The sequence below is a fragment of the Anolis carolinensis genome, chromosome 1, assembly GCF_035594765.1.
Source record: "Anolis carolinensis isolate JA03-04 chromosome 1, rAnoCar3.1.pri, whole genome shotgun sequence".
NCBI lineage: Eukaryota > Metazoa > Chordata > Lepidosauria > Squamata > Dactyloidae > Anolis > Anolis carolinensis.
The window spans coordinates 157,169,976-157,180,357 of NC_085841.1; the positions used below are offsets into that span (position 1 = coordinate 157,169,976).

The 10,382-nt window shown below is 40.9% G+C and overlaps 1 protein-coding gene across 2 annotated transcripts in view; it reads right to left on the reverse strand.

The window, feature by feature from the left end:
- adgrf5 (adhesion G protein-coupled receptor F5) overlaps positions 1 to 9,669 on the reverse strand; it is a 78,934-nt gene extending 69,265 nt beyond the window's left edge. For both annotated transcript variants that reach the window (XM_062957128.1, XM_062957123.1), the window contains exon 1: positions 9,074 to 9,669. The gene's annotated coding sequence lies outside the window, so the exon portion shown is untranslated. The remainder of the gene's footprint in view (positions 1 to 9,073) is intronic.
- Between the last annotated feature and the right edge of the window lie 713 nt (positions 9,670 to 10,382).

Consider the following 10,382-nt stretch of genomic DNA (forward strand, 5'->3'; position numbering starts at 1 on the left):
TTTTCACATTACTTAAATTCTCATCTTCGAAATTCAAAGCTTACCCTACAATAAGATCAATTATTTCAATCATAGTCTGTGGAACCTTCTAAAAAGGGTTGCCATCTACATCTTGAGGTTCCTTTCATATGTTATAGAAACATAGAACACGGTATGTACCCTTTGGGTCATTCCTGTATAGTGGAGATGCCATATTTATTTCAACTGTATTCATACAAATAGACTATATAGATCTCTGTAGTATGTTGTGTTGTTGTATGCCTTCAAGACATTTTCAGCTTATAGTGACTAACAAGAACCTATCATGGGATTTTCCTCACAAAATTTGTTCAGAGGGGACTTGCCCTTGCCTGACTTAGAGGCTGAGAGAGTGTGACTTACCTAAGGTCACACTGTGGGTTTCCATGCTGAATAGGGATTAGAATCCTTGCCTCCTGAGTTATAGTGCAACACTCAAACCACTGCATCCTGCAGGAATATGTATGCTAAGGACCTCATCAGACAAGTGTAGGGCTCTGTTCCCATATACTGCAGAGACAGGGCCACATGGGAGTCCCACGGAAGCCATCACATGACATAAGGGTACTTATGGTGGGATTCCATTTGGCTTTGTTTCCACAGCAAATGGAAGCTGAGTCTTACACCCATCTTCAAGAGTATTATCTGACTCCAAACAGCCTTAAGATGGTAGAAAGTGGGGGAAAGACGGGTAAGGATGTGGGATGGCTGGCTATCCCTAAAGATGGGAGGGAATTGATTAAAGCAACAGTAATAAATAACACTGCTTCAGACATGGTTTTGGAGGAATGCTAGGCTTCCCTTAGGTCTGCAAGTATCAGGAGAAGCAGTATCAGGAGAAGTGACTTGTTGGTTTCACTGTGTGACTTTAAACCCCAGGTTTTCATCTCCCTACTCCCAACACCAGAGCTCAGCATGAAGTTCCTTGTCCTTATCCAGCAGGCAGGAATTAGGAGGAATAATGCATGTGAGCCCATTGTGTCGTTTGGAGCAAGGTAGCAAGCAGAGCACCAGCATCCAATTAATCAGTTCTCTTGTTATCAAAGTAGCCATAGATTATCTTTCTTTTTTTCTTTTTTTTAATGAATTATTGAATCTAGCAGTGACCAAAAGAGAATCTGAGGGCTCAGGTTGATTGGACATTAGATGAAATTATGTTGGATGGAAATGATGACAAATACATAGTTAGCTACCAGGTCTGCTTCACAAAGATTGCAGTTTTCCAGAACAGTGAATGTAAGTCAGCCAACATCTGCCCCCCCCCCCCCCACTTTTATTCTGAGGGGTAAATGAGGAACGAATGCTTAAACACAGCAACATTTGGCCTCCCAAAGACTTTGGAGGGCAGAAAAAACAACCACAAATTTAAAATTGTTTTGCCCTCAGAATCCTTCTAGGGGGCATGAGGCACTTTGCCAATTTTGTGGCCTCTTCTAGACTGTTTTGGGACCACCAAAGTTTTGTTTACAATACAAAGACCCCAAAATCACCTCAACTTCAGAATTAGAAAAACCACCAGACTGGTCTCTTTGACTTTACAAGAGCCCATTAATGGGTTTAGGTTTGAGTCTTCAAATTTTATGCATGAGAAGCTGATGATTTGGCCACCCTAGGTGGTTGGCATCTGCACGTAACCACCGGTAAGTAACTGGACGTTCACTAAGACTCTCTTGTCCTCACACTTAGGAAAGCAGCTCCCTACACTGAAATTATTGGAATTATTGGAGAACAATTTGGAACCATCAGATGAACGTCTTGAGGCAGGAACGTCTTGAGGCAGAGATGGCTGGATGCTTGGCTAAAAATTTCAGTCCTAGAAAGTTTAATGGCAGGATGCTTCTTGCTCATTTCAGCTTGTTAACCTTTTAAAAGGCCCTTTCCTGGTATTGTCAGAAATGTTGCTGAAAAGACATCAAGGCAGCCAGGCTTGGCAAGCACTGCAGGAAGTTGCCACAGAGGTCATGCAGGTGTAGGCAGCTTGCCATTTACATAACAGCAGCCCAGGTCAGTCGTTTCCCGGCAAAATATTAATGCTGCTACACCCAGCAACCATGTTTCCAGAGGACAAAATAGCGTGCAATGTCTGACACGTAAAATAGAAACAAAAACACAGAGAGCTTATGTCTTCAGTTGGGAAACAGTTTCACTTGTTAGACCATCTTTTTTGATGGATGAAGAAAGAAAAAAATGTCAACAACAAACCCCTGACATAAGGTGTTTACTTTTTACAAGTATGGTAGTCCAGTATATGTTGTTGCCATGGAGGGCAGAAGAAAAGAAAAGGGGGAAAGACAGTACTTTTTGCCAAAGACAGTGGACTGGAGCACAGTTGTCACAAATAGGGGCACCTGAGAAAATCCCAGACAGTTTGCCAGCTGTTAAGATTTCTGGGAGTTGAAGGCCAAAACATCTGAGGACCCACAGGTTGAGAATCACTGTTCTAAAGCCAAGCTATATAGAGCTCTGTAAGTTGTGACTAGTACTTTAAGTTGTGCCCAGAAATGAACTGGTAGTCAGTGAAGCTATTTCAGCAAAGGAGGTATACCTTATAACTAGCCCCAGTCAGTAGCCTTGCAACATCAGTTTGGATCCAAGCAGTGTTCATAGGCAGCCTCGGGTACAGTGTGTTACAGTAGTCCAAATAGGATATAATCAATTACCACAGCAAATTTGACATCTCTAAAAATGGCTAGAACTGGCATAGGAATTAGAACTGTATAAATGTGCTCTAAAAACTGCTGAAATCTGGGCATCAAGGTTAAATCCAAGATCTGACATTTAGCTCATTAGGAACATCTGTGTTTTGTCAGAATTGAGCTTCAGGTTGTTCATTCTCATTCAATTACTGAGAGCAGAGACAGACGCAGGGCAAAAATCCGTACAAAAGCGTGTTTAAATAACCTGCTTCTGTGCCTGTTTCTGTCCCCACTCCCACCCATCCCCCAAAAAAACCCCGGGCTTTCTTGGGGAGTGGCTACATGCCATCTCAATTAATATCGGGATGGCATGAAGCCACCCCAAAGCCCCCCAATTTTCTCCTAAAAGTTAAAGTAAAGGTACTTGTCCACCATAACTTTCCTCCTCACAGCCTCCTGGTACAAGGAAATTATGCCTGAGGAGATGCGAGGAGGAAAATTCCTCCTTGTCCCTCCCTTCTCGTGTCATTTCCTTGCACCAGAAGGAAGCAAGGAGGAAAATAATGGCGGACAGGTACTTTTTCTCTAACTTCTAAGGACTAAATTGGGGGTTTGGGTGGAGGGGGCGGATGTCATCCCACTCCTTTAAGCTTCAGGAGCCCAAAAGGTTTGGGATGGCAATGGAAACTCACCCCGGGTAGTCTCAGGACTACCCAGAAGTAAGTCTCTACAGACCCAATACCTAAATAGATCTGACTTTTTCAGGAAGGCCTAGATCTAATGGGTAGCAAATTAATTCAGAAAAAAACTAAGGAAACCTTGGTTTGTTCTGAATTAATGCGTTTTTACCAGAGGCGTCATTTGGACACCTCTAGTAAAAACTGAGACAGGTCCTGGTTTTTGGGTCTGCCTGGATGGGCCCTGATTTAGCACTGAACCAGAAAAAAGGAGAGAGAATTGGAAGTCATCAGCATACTGCTAATTCTGAAATGTTAAACTCGGAATAACTTTTCTCAATGGTTTTATATAGATGTTAAATAGCATGAGGGACACAACACAGTCAGGGGACCAAACGAAATTCAGCAACAACACTTTCTGAGTTTGCCCCTCCAAAAAGAACTGAATCCACTGTAGAATAATGTCCTTATGTTGCATTCCAAAGAGGCAATCCATTAGGGCATCATTGTTGATTCATACCAAAAGCCACCAAGACATCCTATACTTTACATTCACTAAAGTGACCATAACTGTCTGTCTCCCATAACCACATACAAAGTCAAAATAAAAAAGAAAGCCAGAGTGTTAGTGAGACTAGTATTGTTTACAACAGGTTTAGCTATTATTGTACACATAATAAAAATAACAACATGCAAACTACATGGAGTATACGTAATGTTACAATTTATTAAAAACATTCAATTATTGAAAAAATATGGAACCTTATATATCTTAATGTCATAATCTTAAGCATGTATACTCAGAGGTCAGTTCCATTAACCAAGGATAATTCCTAGAAACATGGGAGACATCTACACTGGCCACTTAGGTCAATTTGGAACCAGTTGAAGAAGAACTGGCTTTGCTGTATGGGTGATTGGATTGACAAGTTATTGGTAGTACATCTATTCCACAAGCAGACTGGGCGGGTGGGACTGTCTTTTAGTTTAGAGGAATGGGTTAAAGAAAAAGAAACTTAAGTACAGTTTCAGCCAAATTCTTTTGTGTTCTAACAATCAGAGGAAGCTCTGCCTTGTTCAAGCAATTTCCCACGCCCCTAACACAGACAGCTCTGTTAAACTCATATGAGATATGTTTACCAAAAAACTAAACAACTAACATTCCTGTGGACATTATCTAGGTATAATAGAGAGATTTGAAACGGGTTTGTTTCATTTTATTATTTCATAATGAAAAGAAGCTAAGGTAGAACTTCCTTGAAACAGTCTCTTGGTGGTGGTAGGGAATATAATCTTAATAATAACAGCTGCATTATTTAGAATATAAAAGAAAATGCCACACACCACAATCTACATAAAAACACATAAACACAATACAATAAAAAGAAAAACACCAGCATCAGCTTCTAATTACCCACTACAAACTAACCAACAAGCCCTACCAAATAATCTAAAAACTAACGTCCTACCTTCCAAGTCAATTTTTTTTTGTGTAGGAGCAACTTGAGAAACTGCAAGTTGCTTCTGGTGTGAGAAAATTGGCCAACTGCAAGGACGTTGCCCAGGGGACGCTCAGATGTTTGATGTTTACCATCCTTGTGGGAGGCCTTTCTCATATCCCTGCATGGGGAGCTGGAACTGACAGAGGGAGCTCATCTTCCCCAGATTCGAACCTGCAACGTTCAGGTCAGCAACCCAACCTTGAAGTCAGCAGTCCTGTTGGCACAAGGGTTTAACCCAATGTGCCATCGGGGGCTCCAGTTCAAGTCAATGTCATAAACGCAATAATATCACTCACTTCCTCTATTACGTCTAATAAAGTTGCCTCTTTTTAACACAAAAATTCATATTCAAAACCCACAATTTTTGAAAATGGTCAAGAGTTCTAAATACAATAGATAACTTGTTCAATTCTGCCATTCTTAAAACCTTTAATATTTAATTATTGGTATAGCCACATTTTCCCATTTCTGGGCATAAAAGGTAAAGGTTTCCTTTTGACATTAAGTCTAGTCGATTCCGACTCTGGGAGGTCGGTGCTCATCTCCATTTCTAAGCCAAAGAGCTGGTGTTGTCCGTAGACGCCTCCAAGGTCATGTGGTCGACATGACTGCATGGAGAGCCATTACCTTCTCGCCGAAACAGTATCTATTGATCTTCTCACATTTACATGTTTTCAAACTGCTAGGTTGGCAGAAGCTGGGGCTAACAACAGGAGCTCACACTTCTTGATTCAAACCTTTAGTATGTTCATCTATCAACCCCAATAATAATTCTAGCTTCAACTTAATCTTGATCTTAAAGATTTCTTGAATCAGTAAATATATCTGCTATCAGTATTTCTTTGTTTTTTTACATGTTCATGCCTCTAACACAGACATGTACCTTCTTTGAGATTCACATTTCTAGCAAATATTCTTAGTCCCTTTATACATCTTAAATACATTGATACGTCAATTTTTAAAATATTTAAGATAATATAAAATCCTTTCAATCCATTTGACCACATTTTCTCATTGCTCCCATTCAAAACGGTATCAACATTTCTTCATCTCAAAAATATGTCATACATTCTATTATTTCAAATGTTCATTCTCAGAACAGAACTTAATATCCAGTGCGAAGGCACACTGAGGGAAAAGGCAACTATATGTCTGGCTACTCAGCGACGATCGGTTTACCCTATGATGTACTTTAAACCTTTTAAAGTAAACATTCTTGAAACTAGATAAAGATAACCAAGAACAAAGGCAGTGTTAACTTTAGTCAGGATTCTTGAATAATGAATCAAAATAACATATAACAGAATCAAAGCTTGTAGACTCAACTTAATCACGCTGAAAATAAACTCTTTGCAGTACAGTAGAGTCTCACTTATCCAACACTCGCTTATCCAACATTCTGGATTATCCAACACATTTTTGTAGTCAATGTTTTCAATACATCGTGATATTTTGGTGCTAAATTCGTAAATACAGTAATTACTATGTAGCATTCCTGCATATTGAACTACTTTTTCTGTCAAATTTGTTGTATAACATGATGTTTTGGTGCTTAATTTGTAAAATCATAACCTAATTTGATGTTTAATAGGCTTCTCCTTAATCTCTCATTATCCAACATATTCGCTTATCCAACATTCTGCTGGCCCATTTATGTTGGATAAGTGAGACTCTACTGTATTTGAAATAATATGAGGTAAAATATAAACTAATGATGATGAAATACAGAACCGATAATAGTAAAATGCTATAGGCTTTGTGGTATGTACTCTGAACTAAATTGGCTGTGACATCTTTAAGGCTATAAGGATTTTGAGGTAAGGTATATACTCAACTAAAATGGCTGTAAGGTTGGTGCACAAGGCTATAAATTAAAATACTTTTGGCTATGAGGTAAGTATAAATTATAATAACTATGAGGCATGTACTTTGAATTACAATAGCTATAAGGTAAGTACCTAAGGCTATAATATCTATGTGGTAAATACAATAAGCTATGATATGCTCTATCTATGCTCTGAGGTAAATACTTTTCTTTGGGCTATCTTGGTAAATACAGAACTAAAGGCTATAGTAACTATATGGTAACCTCTAGCTATGCTGATGGTAAATACTTAAGGCTATAAGGTAAATACAGAAATAAAGGCTATAAAGACTATGAGGTAAGTACTTTCTTTAGGCTTTAATATCTATATGGCAAATACTTTCTATGATGGTAAATACTCAACGAAACTATGAGGTAAATACGTGATATAGATTGGCTGTTTTGGGTTGCCAAGTGAAAAAGAACCCAGACAGTTCTCTGACCTAACACTAAGAAGCTCTGATATGGAACGAAAATGGAGGGGGAAAAGCCTCTGAGATGAGCTCTCAGACAGCAGGGCTGAACCAACTCACCCAAGCCTACAGGGGAGTTTTAAACTCCACGCCTAAATAAGAGCAAATGGAACAGTCCACTCAAGAGAAGCCAAACCAGGAAAAAAGCAGAGGAGAAAAGCTAATTAACACATCACATCCAGTTCTTTTTCTGTTGGAGGCCAGTGTGAATGTTGTACACAGTATATTATTTGAGAACACAGAAATGTTCAACCACAACTATTGTGTCAGACTACACGGAGGAGCCATTGAAATCCACAAGCATGTGGACAACTTCAACAGAAAGGAGGAAACCATGAAAATGAACAAAATCTGGCTACCAGTATTTTTAAAAAACCCTCCAAAATCAGAACAGTAAATAAGGAGCAACACTCTGAAAACAGAAGAATTCCAGACAGGAATCAATCAGGGGCAGCTAACGACTCTCAACCCCAGGCCAGGAGGTGAAGCTGGGAAGGCCATTTAAGGCTAACAAAGGTGATTAATTACAACATTCACACTGGCCTCCAACAGAACTAGAGTTCTTCCCCCACCCAGAACTTCCACAGATATATAAACCTTTCTTGCTTAGTTTCTCCATACCTCACAACCTCTGAGGATGCCTGCCATAGATGTGGGCGAAACATCAGGAGAAAATACTTCTGGAACATGGCCATACGGCCCAGAAAACATAGAACAACCCCACTTTAAGAAGACTCCTTTAAATGCCTTGGAAAGAGCGTACGGCGTGATGCAGGCTGGGGAGAGAAAGTGTGCCTGCCTGCCTGCAGCACCTTTCCTCTAGAGTAGAAACAGCTTTAGAAAGCCTCCTTAAAGAGAGCACGCCTGCCTGCAGCACCTCTCTAGAGTAGAAATAGGTAAGAAGCATCCTTAAAGTGTGTGTGCATGCCTGCAGTGCCTCTCCTCTAGAGTAGAAAAAAGCTTAAATGCTTAAAATAATGGGAAGGGGAGCCTGGGACGCCCCCCCCCCCCCAATAATGGGCCGGATGGAAAACAAATCTTCTATCACTCTAGAATGATCACAGATATCGGCCCTTTCAAATTCAGGAGGCTCTCAAAAAACTGATAGTGGGCCCCATTGAAATCCGAGACACCGTAACGGATTGAGGTTTACCCAGAATGCACAAGCCTACTCCTAAACACCATTTACTTGTAAGACATAGGTAAAAATGGTTTCCCCCTGACATTGAGTCTAGTCGTGTCTGACTGGGGGTTGGTGCTCATCTCCATTTCTAAGCCAAAGAGCCGGTGTTGTCCATAGACACCTCCAAGGTCATGTGGCCGGCATAACTCATGGAGCACCATTACCTTCCCAGAGAAGCAGGATCTATTGATCTACTCACATTTGTATGTTTTCGAATTGCTAGGTTGGCAGAAACTGGGGCTTATAGTGGGAGCCCTGCTATAATCCCCTTCCCGGATTCAAACCGCCAACCTTTCGTTCAGCAAACTCAGCAGCTCAGCGGTATAACCTGCTGCACAGGTAGGCCTAAGAGGCTTTTCCATAGAAATTAATCTAAAAAAGGCTCTGCGAGTCAAAAAGTCTGGTCTAGAATGTCTATACTCTTTAAGTCCAGTTTCTTCTCCTGCAGAATCCTGGAGTTTGCAGTCTTGGGAGGGGCCTTTAAACTTCTCAACCAGAGTGGTCCTGGGCCTCACTAAACTATAAACTCCAGAATTCTGCAGGAATCAGCCACAAGATTTAAAGTCTAGTTTAAATCTTATAGATATACACTCCATAGGCACTCTAGTTAAACAAATATGTCCAAAGAAAATAAAAGATACTGGAGTTTGAAAACAAATTAGGAAGATTAAGCATAGTTTGGTATTGTTTGGCCCACGGGAGCTAATTTGAGTAACTTACTTTTCTGTAAAAACATACTGTTCTGTTATGTGCGAGATACACAGCAATCAGTTGGCAGCCATCTCTACAACTAGAAACAACCCCACCCATCAATAATAACAGCTGAACCAGAAAATGCCTATCCTCCAGATATGTTGCATGCCTACCACCTACTGGCTGAAGCTGTTGATTACTTGTAGCAAATCATTATTTTGCAAGGTTTGTAGAGATTTGTTATGATCAAGACCAAGCTAAACTCCACAGGTATAGCTCAAACATGTTATCCTTCAACTGCCAACATACATGAATAGGTGGCATTACGTGTTTATGGCAGGTACAGGCCAAGTATGAACCTCCAGAGGCTTTTGGACTATAGTTCTTGTTAGTCCTAGCCAACAAAGGCAATGATGGAGATTGCAATTCAAGAACATCTATTTGGCTGAACTTTAGCATCACAGGAATAGTATCCTCAGTTATAGTTAGTGGTGGCTTCACCTGTATGGCTCTTAAAGACAAAAGTCCCTAAGTCCCTGTTTTACCTGGGCACTGGAGGAGGAGACCCTGGCATATGAGCAAATTAAACTACTTTCCACATAGCAATCAAAACTATCCCCTTTTTCAATTTGTTTTAATCATATTGTCCATCTTCGGGGGGGTTTTTTGGTCTATCCTGCCCCCTCCCCCTCCCCATTTTTCCCTCCCCGGCCCCTTTCACACACACACACACACACGCTCTTCTTCCCTCCCTACCCTGAAAATCTCTCAATATTTTTTTTTAAAAAAAACTATCCCCACAGAGTTTGATGGATCCTTGTAGGGTTTTTTTTCATGTCAGGAGTGACTTGAGAAACTGCAAGTCCTTCTGGTGTGAGAGAATTGGCCATCTGCCAGGACGTTGCCAAGGTGATGCCCAGATGTTTGATGTTTTACCATCCTTGTGGGAAGCTTCTCTCATGTCCCCGCATGGGGAGCTGGAGCTGACAAAGGAAGCTCACTTGCTCTCCCCAGATTTGAACTGCTGACCTGTTGGTCAGCAGTCCTGCCAGCACAAGTGTTTAACCCGTTGCGTCACCTGGGGCTCCCACCTTGTAGGTGATCTAGTTCAAACCTCTGCTACAGGTAAAGTTATTGAATCATCTTTCCTTTCAACTAATCATACCTACCTAATGGGTAGGTAGAGAGATCCCCAGAGAGAGCAACTCATCTGCCTATTGACCTCACTAGGACAAGCTGCAGCAGCTAGGAGAGGATGTAGCAGCAATCTAGCAACCCTAAAAGAACTGACCAGGGCAGGGAGGTGAGGAAACAATGATCCATGGCTTTACATGTA